The sequence below is a fragment of the Manis javanica genome, chromosome X (genome assembly GCF_040802235.1).
Source record: "Manis javanica isolate MJ-LG chromosome X, MJ_LKY, whole genome shotgun sequence".
Taxonomy (NCBI): domain Eukaryota; kingdom Metazoa; phylum Chordata; class Mammalia; order Pholidota; family Manidae; genus Manis; species Manis javanica.
Window position 1 is genome coordinate 91,652,326 of NC_133174.1, and position 9,300 is coordinate 91,661,625.

The window sequence follows — 9,300 nt, forward strand, 5'->3', positions numbered from 1 at the left end:
AGATGATCATGTGGTTTTTGTCCTTCTTTTTGTTGATGTGGTGGATGATGTTGATGGATTTTCGAATGTTGTACCATCCTTGCATCCCTGGGATGAATCCCACTTGGTCATGGTGTATGATCCTTTTGATGTATTTTTGAATTCGGTTTGCTAATATTTTGTTGAGTATTTTTGCATCTACGTTCATCAGGGATATTGGTCTGTAGTTTTCTTTTATGGTGGGGTTTTGCCTGGTTTTGGTATTAGGGTGATGTTGGCTTCATAGAATGAGTTTGGGAGTATTCCCTCCTCCTCTATTTTCTGGAAAACTTTAAGGAGAATGGGTATTATGTCCTTTCTGTATGTCTGATAAAATTCCGAGGTAAATCCATCCGGCCCGGGGGTTTTGTTCTTGGGTAGTTTTTTGATTACTGCTTCAATTTCATTGCTGGTAATTGGTCTGTTTAGATTTTCTGTCTCTTTCTGGGTCAGTCTTGGAAGGTTGTATTTTTCTAGGAAGTTGTCCATTTCTTCTAGGTTTCCCAGCTTGTTAGCGTATAGGTTTTCATAGTATTCTCTAATAATTCTTTGTATTTCTGTGGGGTCCGTCGTGATTTCTCCTTTCTCATTTCTGATTCTGTTGATGTGTGTTGACTCTCTTTTCTCTTAATAAGTCTGGCTAGAGGCTTATCTATTTTGTTTATTTTCTCAAAGAACCAGTTCTTGGTTTCATTGATTTTTGCTATTGTTTTGTTCTTCTCAATTTTATTTATTTCTTCTCTGATCTTTATTATGTCCCTCCTTCTGCTGACCTTAGGCCTCACTTGTTCTTCTTTTTCCAATTTCGATAATTGTGACATTAGACCATTCATTTGGGATTGTTCTTCCTTCTTTAAATTTGCCTGGATTGCTATATACTTTCCTCTTAAAACTGCTTTTGCTGTATCCCACAGTAGTTGGGGCTTTGTGTTGTTGTTGTCGTTTGTTTCCATATATTGCTGGATCTCCATTTTGATTTGGTCATTGATCCATTGATTATTTAGGAGCGTGTTCTTAAGCCGCCATGTGTTTGTTAGCCTTTTTGCTTTCTTTGTACAATTTATTTCTAGTTTTATACCTTTGTGGTCTGAAAAGTTGGTTGGTAGGATTTCAATCTTTTGGAATTTACTGAGGCTCTTTTTGTGGCCTAGTATGTGGTCTATTCTGGAGAATGTTCCATGTGCACTTGAGAAGAATGTGTATCCTGTTGCTTTTGGATGTAGAGTTCCATAGGTGTCTATTAGGTCCATCTGTTCTAGTGTGCTATTCATTGCCTCTGTGTCCTTACTTATTTCCTGTCTGGTGGATCTGTCCTTTGGAGTGAGTGGTGTGTTGAAGTCTCCCAAAATGAATGCATTGCATTCTATTTCCTCCTTTAATTCTGTTAGTATTAGTTTCACATATGTTGGTGCTCCTGTATTGGGTGCATATATACTTATAATATTTATATCCTCTTGTTGGACTGAGCCCTTTATCATTATGTAATGTCCTTCTTTATCTTTTGTTACTTTCTTTATTTTGAAGTCTATTTTGTCTGATACTAGTATTGCAACACCTGCTTTTTTCTCTCTGTTGTTTGCATGAAATATCTTTTTCCATCCCTTGACTTTAAGTCTATGCATGTCTTTAGGTTTGAAGTGAGTCTCTTGTAAGCAGCATATGGATGGGTCTTGCTTTTTTATCCATTCTATTACTGTGTCTTTTGATTGGTGCATTCAGACCATTTACATTTAGGGTGATTATTGAAAGGTATGTACTCATTGCCATTGCAGGCTTTAAGTTTGTGGTTACCAAAGGTTCAAGGTTAGCTTCTTTACTATCTTACTGTCTAACTTAACTCACTTATTGAGCTATTATAAACACGGTCTGATGATTCTTTATTTCTCTCCCTTCTTATTCCTCCTCCTCCCTTCTTCATATGTTAGGTGTTTTTTTTCTGTGCTCTTTTTAGGAGTGCTCCCATCTAGAGCAGTCCCTGTAAGATGCCCTGTAGAGGTGGTTTGTGGGAGGCAAATTCCTCAACTTTTGCTTGTCTGGGAATTGTTTAATCCCTCCTTCATATTTAAATGATAATCTTGCTGGATACAGTATTCTTGGTTCGAGGCCCTTCTGTTTAATTGCATTAAGTATATCATGCCATTCTCTTCTGGCCTGTAGGGTTTCTGTTGAGAAGTCTGATGATAGCCTGATGCGTTTTCCTTTATAGGTGACCTTTTTTTTCTCTCTGGCTCCCTTTAATACTTTGTCCTTGTCTTTGATCTTTGCCATTTTAATTATTATGTGTCTTGGTGTTGCCTTCCTTGGATCCCTTGTCATGGGAGTTCTGTGTACCTCCATGGTCTGTGAGGCCACTTCCTCCCCTAGTTTGGGGAAGTTTTCAGCACTTATTTCTTCAAAGACACTTTCTATCCCTTTTTCTCTCTCTTCTTCTTCTGGTACCCCTATAATGCAGATATTGTTCCCTTTCAATTGGTCACACAGTTCTCTTAAAATTCTTTCATTCCTGGAGATCCTTTTATCTCTCTCTGCATCAGTTTCTCTGCATTCCTATTCTCTGTGTTCTAGTCCATTAATGGTCTCTTGCATCTCATCCATTCTGTTTTGAAGTCCTTCCAGAACTTGTTTTATTTCTGTATTCTCCCTCCTTAGTTCTTGCATATTTCTCTGCAAGTCCATCAGCATAGTTATGACTTTTGTTTTGAATTCTTTTTCAGGAAGACTGGTTAAATCTATCTCCCCAGGTTCCTTCTCAGGGGAAGATGTAGAAGATGTCGAAGCTGTCTGGGTTAGTCTCGTGTGGATCACATTTTTTGCCTTTTCATGTTGGTAGGTGCAATGATGAGCTATTGACTCGTCTGTCAGCTGGCAGAGCCAAGACTTTCCACTTGCTCCTGGCCTTTCTTTACTGGGACAAATGCAACCCCTAGTGGCTTGTTTTGGGCAATTGTGTATAGATTGGGTCTCTGTATCTTGCCCGGTCACTATGGAGGAAGCTCCTTTGCTGTGGGCATGGTCAGCCTCAGGTTGCTGCTCTGCTATGGCAGGGCCCCGGAGGAGTAATGGACGGGGGGCTGTGTGGCTGTTTACCTCTGTGAGGGGTCTCAGAGCTGTTGCTCAGGGGTTTAGTGTGCCCAGAGTTCCCTGGAATTTCCAGCTGCTGGACTGTGACCCGGGATGTTTCCGTCCAATTGTGGGGTCCTTGTCCCTTCAAGACTTTCAAAAAGCACTTGCTTTTCTTTGTCCCAGAGGCGCCAACTTTGGGACCCGCTCAAAGGTCTTACTGTCCTGTTTCCCTAGTATCCAGGACCCCATGCATACACTGTGTGTGCGCTCTGGTGCAGATGGCTGCGGCTGGGTGTTTAGCAGTCCTGGGCTCCCTCTCCCTCCCTGCTCCGAGTCCTCTCCTCCCGCCAGGAGCTGGGGTGAGGGACGCTCAGGTCCCACTGGGCCGGGGCTTGTATCTTACCCCTTTCACCAAGTGCTGGGTTCTTGCAGGTGTGGATGTAGTCTGGCTGTTGTCCTGTGTCTTCTGTTTTTTCTTTTAGGGATAGTTGTATTTGTTGTATTTTCAAAAATATAGATGTTTTTGAGAGGAGATTCCTACTGTCCTACTCACGCCACCATCTTGGCTCCCAAATTCATCCTCTTTGGATTTTGAAGGTAATATTTACCACACTTGATTATGCTGCTCGCACCCATTTATGAGGAACTTTATAAAGCTCCATTTTTGAGAGAAGCCCAAGGCAAGAAATGGCTTTGCAGCAGGTCCTGATTGCAGTGGAAGCTGATCTGCCTCTTGGTCTTTTGACCCAGCACACCCAATGCTATTCAAAATTTCACATCTGTGCCAAGCAGAGAAGCAGTGTGAATCCTCTGGCAAGCCCCAATAGGAAACCACTCTGAAGATCACTATAGCTTATGAATAAGGCCATGCACTCCTCTGTTGACAACTATTTTTCATTTGAAAAATAGCTACTGGTTTACCAATAGGCACTGGTAGAAACTGAACATGGGACACAAAGTATATAGACCATACACAAACCAAACTTTCTTCATGAATTTAGTGCTATTTGATCCACAAAACCATAAAATTTCTCACACAAAGCAGCAGTCTGTTAAAGGTGGAAGTGAAGGATTCAGCATGACATTCTGCATCTAGAATGACATATGAGGAGCACTGTAGATTCACTCTGGAGTGAAACATGCATAACTGATGAAAATCATTTAAAAATCCAATCATTTAAAGTCCCCAGAAATTATCCCAGGGCAAACAGCAAATGCAGAAACATTTCTGCAAGAAAATCCACTAAAGCTCAGTAAGAACAGCAAGAATTTATGGCAGTTCATCCAAGACACTTTCCCTCCCTCCCCATCCTCCAGCTGGGTTTAATGGAAGCTCCCTTCCAGGAGGTAAATGTCTACACTAAAAAGAAAAGAAAAATATCAAATCAATAATGGAACCACCCAACTTAAGATGCTAGAAAAAGAAGAGGACCTTAAGCCTAAAGTAAATTAAAAAAATAATAATAAAGATTAGAGTAGAAATAAATGAAATTGAAAATATAAAAACAATATAGAAATGCAATGAAACCAAGTTATTTCTTTGGAAAGATCAATAAAATTGACATACATTGAGCTAGAGTGCCAAGGCAAAAAGTAAAAAGACTTAAATTAGTAAAATCAGGAATTACAGATGGGGAATCAACACTGATCTTATGGAAAGAAAAAAGACCATAAGAAAATATTATGAACAACTCTATGTCAAAAAATGTGTGTAACCTAGATGACATGACCAATTTTCTAGAAAAACAGAAACTACCAAAGTTGGCTCAAGAAGTACTAGGAAATCTTCATAGATTTTCTATAACAAGAAAGACATTAAATCAGTAATCAAAAATCAGCCCACAAAGAAAATCCCAAATCCAGATAGCTTTACTGGTGAGTCCACCAAACATTTAAAGTAGAATTAATATGACTTACTCACAAATTGTTCCAAAAAATTAAAGAGAACACTTTCCAACTCATTCTTTGAGGCCAGTATTACTTTGATACTAAAGCCAGACAAAGACATCACATAAAAAAGGAAACTAGAGATGACATTCCTAATAAATATCAATGCAAAACTCAACAAAATACTAGCAAACTGAATCCACCAAAAAAAAAAAAAAAAAAAAGAATCGTATACAATGACCAAGCAGGACTTATCCCAGGTATGCAATCAGCTTAATATCTGAAAATCAATATATTATACTGTATCAATAGAATTAAGGACAAAAACCACATGATAAGCGCATTAGATGCAGAAAAAGCATTTGATAAAATTCATCACCATTTCATGATAAAAATACTCAACAAACTAAGAGTAGAAGGGAACTTCCTCAGCCTAATATAGTACCTATGCAAACCCCATACTTGTGAAATAGTGAAAGACTGCAATGTTTTTCCCCCAAAATCAGGAACAAGACAAGGATGTTATTCTTGCTACTTCTACTCAACACTGAACTGCAGGCTCTAGCTAGGGCAATTAGGCTAGACAAAGAAGCAAACAGCATACAGTTTGAAATGAAGAACTAAAACACTCTATCTGAAGATGGAATGGTCTTGTATATAAAAAACTCTAAGGAATCCACAAAAAAACTTAGTACTAATAAAGAATTCAGCAATATTTTAGAATACAAGATCAATATACAAAATTAATTATATTTCTATATTCCAAAAATCAATTGTATTGATTTTCAATTTGAAAACAAAACTAAGAAAACGATTATGTTTACAAAACAACCAAAAGAATAAAATATTTAGGGATAAATTTAACAAAAGAAGTACAAAACATATTCTCTGAAAACTGTGGAACATTATGAAAAGAAATTAAAGATCTAAAGAAATAGAAAGATACATGTGGTAGGCAAAATAATGGTCCCCAAGGATGTCCACATCTTAATCCCCAAAACCTGTGAATATGTTACCTTACATGGAAAAACAGATTTTGCAGATGTGATTAAGACAAGGATCTTGTGATGGGAAGATTATCACGGATATCTATGTGGGCCCAATGTGATCAGATTTCTTTATAAGAGGGAGACAAAATTATAATAGAGGGTATTAATACATTCTATACTGCTGGCTTTCAAGATAGGGTTAGGGCCATGAGCAACAAGCCATGAGGAATAGAGATGGTTTCTAGAATCTGGAAAAGGCAAAGAAGTGCATTTCCCCCACCTGACACCTTAATTTCCACCTAGTGAGAGCAATTTCAAAAGTCTGACATGCAGAACTGTAAGGTAAATTTGTGTTGTTTTTTAACACCATGTTTGTGTAAATTTGTTCCAACAACAATAGGAAACCAATGCAACAACCCATGTTAATGGATCACAAGACTTAATATGCCCAAATGATTTACAAATTCAATACAATTCCTATCAAAATCACAGCTGCCTTTCTGGAGAAATCGACAAGCTGATTTTAAAATCCTCAAGGAAATTCAAGGGACTCAGAATAGCCAAAATAATCTTAGAAAAGAAGAACAAAATTGAAGAACTCATATTTCCTGATTTTAAAACTAATTACAAACCTATAGAAATAAGTCAGTATTGTACTGGCACAAAAACAGACATAAAGAACACTGAATGCCAAGTAAATGAAATGGGAAAAGAATAGTGTTTTCTTAACAAATGATGCTGGTACATTGGATATCCACATGCAAAACAATGAAGTTAGACCCCCTACCTCACATCATATATAAAAATTAATTCAAAATGTATCAAATATCTAAATGTAAGAACTAAACAAGCTCTTAGAATACATAAATATAAATCTTCGTGACCTTGCATCATGCCATGGTCTCCTGGATATGACACCACAAGCAACAAAAAACAATAAAAAGAGGAGATCATGGGAAGATGGCGGCATGAGTAGTTCAGAGGAAATCTCCTCCCCAAAACATATATATTTATGAAAATACAATAAATACAACTATTTCTAAAAGAGACACCAGTGGATGCAGCCAGGATACATCTACATCTGTGAGAACTCAACATCACACAAAGGGGGTAAGATACAAGCCATGGCCAGGCGGGACCTGAACGCTCCCCCAACCCAAAACCTGGCAGGAAGAATGAGTCAGAACGGGGAAGGAGTGAAAGCCCAGAACTGCTAAACAACCAGCTCTAGAAATCCACACCTGGAGAGCAGATACAAGGTGCACGGGGTGCTGGATATTAGAGAAACAGAAAAACAAAACCTGTGGGCAGGTCCCCACAACTGGCACCCCCAAAATGAAAGAAAAGCGAGTGCTTTCTGCAAGTCTTAAAGAGACAGGGACCCCATTGCTAGATGAAGTCATGCCAGCACACTTAGCCAGCAGTTGGGAATCCCAGGGAACCTTAGGTGCCCTAAACCCTGGGGAGGCAGTGCATCTCTGAAGCCCCTCACAGCACTAAGTAGCCTTCCAGTCATTCCTCCAACTGGCGTGGACCCCGACACACTGGCCCAGCAGTGGGAGAGTGGTAGTGTGTGCTGAGGGCGGCTGCGCCGGAAGGGACCGGGAGCAGATCGCATGAGCCAACGGCACCAGAGGAGACCAGAACAGGCTTGTGCAAGCCCTCAGCAGCAGCAACCAAACAACCCAGGTACGGCTCACGCGCACCGGCAGCAGTGGAGTCAGAGGAGCCCGGTAGAGGCCCATTCAGGAGAGCCCTGTGCACAAGTGCAGCAGAGCCAGAGGGAGCAGGCATGCTCCCAGAAGCCAACCAGAATCCCAGCCCAATGCACAACTGCCCGGGCAAGATGCAAAGGTCCCTGTTGGCACACAGCTGCCCGGCAGGGGCGCTGCTATCACAGAGGAGCGCACCTGGAGTGCCTGCCACTCCTCACACAGCTCTGTGCTGCTCTGATGGAGACCCCGCCCACAGCAGCTTAGGGGAGTAATTCGCTGGCTGCTCCAGGAGTGTGGGTAACCGACACAGGCAGCAGAGAAGGGCAACGCATCCAGCAAGCAGGAAAGGACTTTCTTCTCCCTGTTGACACACCCACAACCTGCCTACAGCCAATGCCATCACCATAAAAAGGCAAAAAAATTTAGTCCAGTCCAAGATAGTTCAGACAACACCTGAGAGAGGATCTGCAGAGACAGACCTAACCAGTCTCCCTGAAAAAGAATTCAAAATAAAAATCATAAACATGCTGACAGAGCTGCAGAGAAATATGCAAGAGTTAAGGGATGAAGTCTGGAGGGAGATTACAGATGTGTGGACGGAGATTACAGAAGTGAAACAAACTCTGGAAGGATTTATAACCAGAATGGATAAGATGCAAGAGGCCATTGATGGAATAGAAACCAGAGAACAGGAACGCATAGAAGCTGATGCAGAGAGAGATAAAAGGATCTCCAGGAATGAAACAATATTAACAGAACTGTGTGACCAATACAAAAGGAACAATATCCGCATTATAGGGGTACCAGAAGAAGAAGAGAGAAAAAGGGATAGAAAGTGTCTTTAAAGAAATAATTGCTGAGAACTTCCCCAAACTGACAGAGGAAATAGTTGCTCAGACTACGGAGGCACACAGAACTCCCGAGAGATGGGACTCAAAGAGGACAACACCAAGACACATAATAATTAAAATGGCAAAGATCAAAGACAAGGACAGAGTATTACAGGCAGACAGAGAGAGAAAAAAGGTCACCTACAAAGGAAAACCCATCAGGCTATTAGACCTCTCAACAGAAACCTTACAGGCATGAAGAGAATGGCATGATATATTTAATGCAATGAAACAGAAGGGCCTTGAACCAAGGATACTGTATCCAGCAGGATTATCATTTAATTATGAAGGAGGAATTAAACAATTCCCAGACAAGCAAAAGTTGAGGGAATTTGCCTCCCGAAAACCACCTCTACAGGCTATCTTAGAGGGAATGCTCTAGAAGGGAGCACTCCTAAAAAGAGCACAGAAAAAAAACACCCAACATATGAAGAATGGAGGAGGAAAAAGAAGGGAAAGAAATAATCATCAGACTGTGTTTATAACAGCTCAATAAGCAAGTGAGGTCAGAGAGTAAGGTAGTAAACAACCTAACCTTGAACCTTTGGTAACCACAAATCTAAAGCCTGCAATGGCAATAAATACATATCTGTCAATAATCACCCTAAATGTAAATGGACTGAATGCACCAATCAAAAGACACAGAGTAATAGAATGGATAAAAAAGCAAGACCCATCTATATGCTGCTTACAAGAGACTCAACACAAACCCAAAGATATGCACAGACTAAAAGTCAA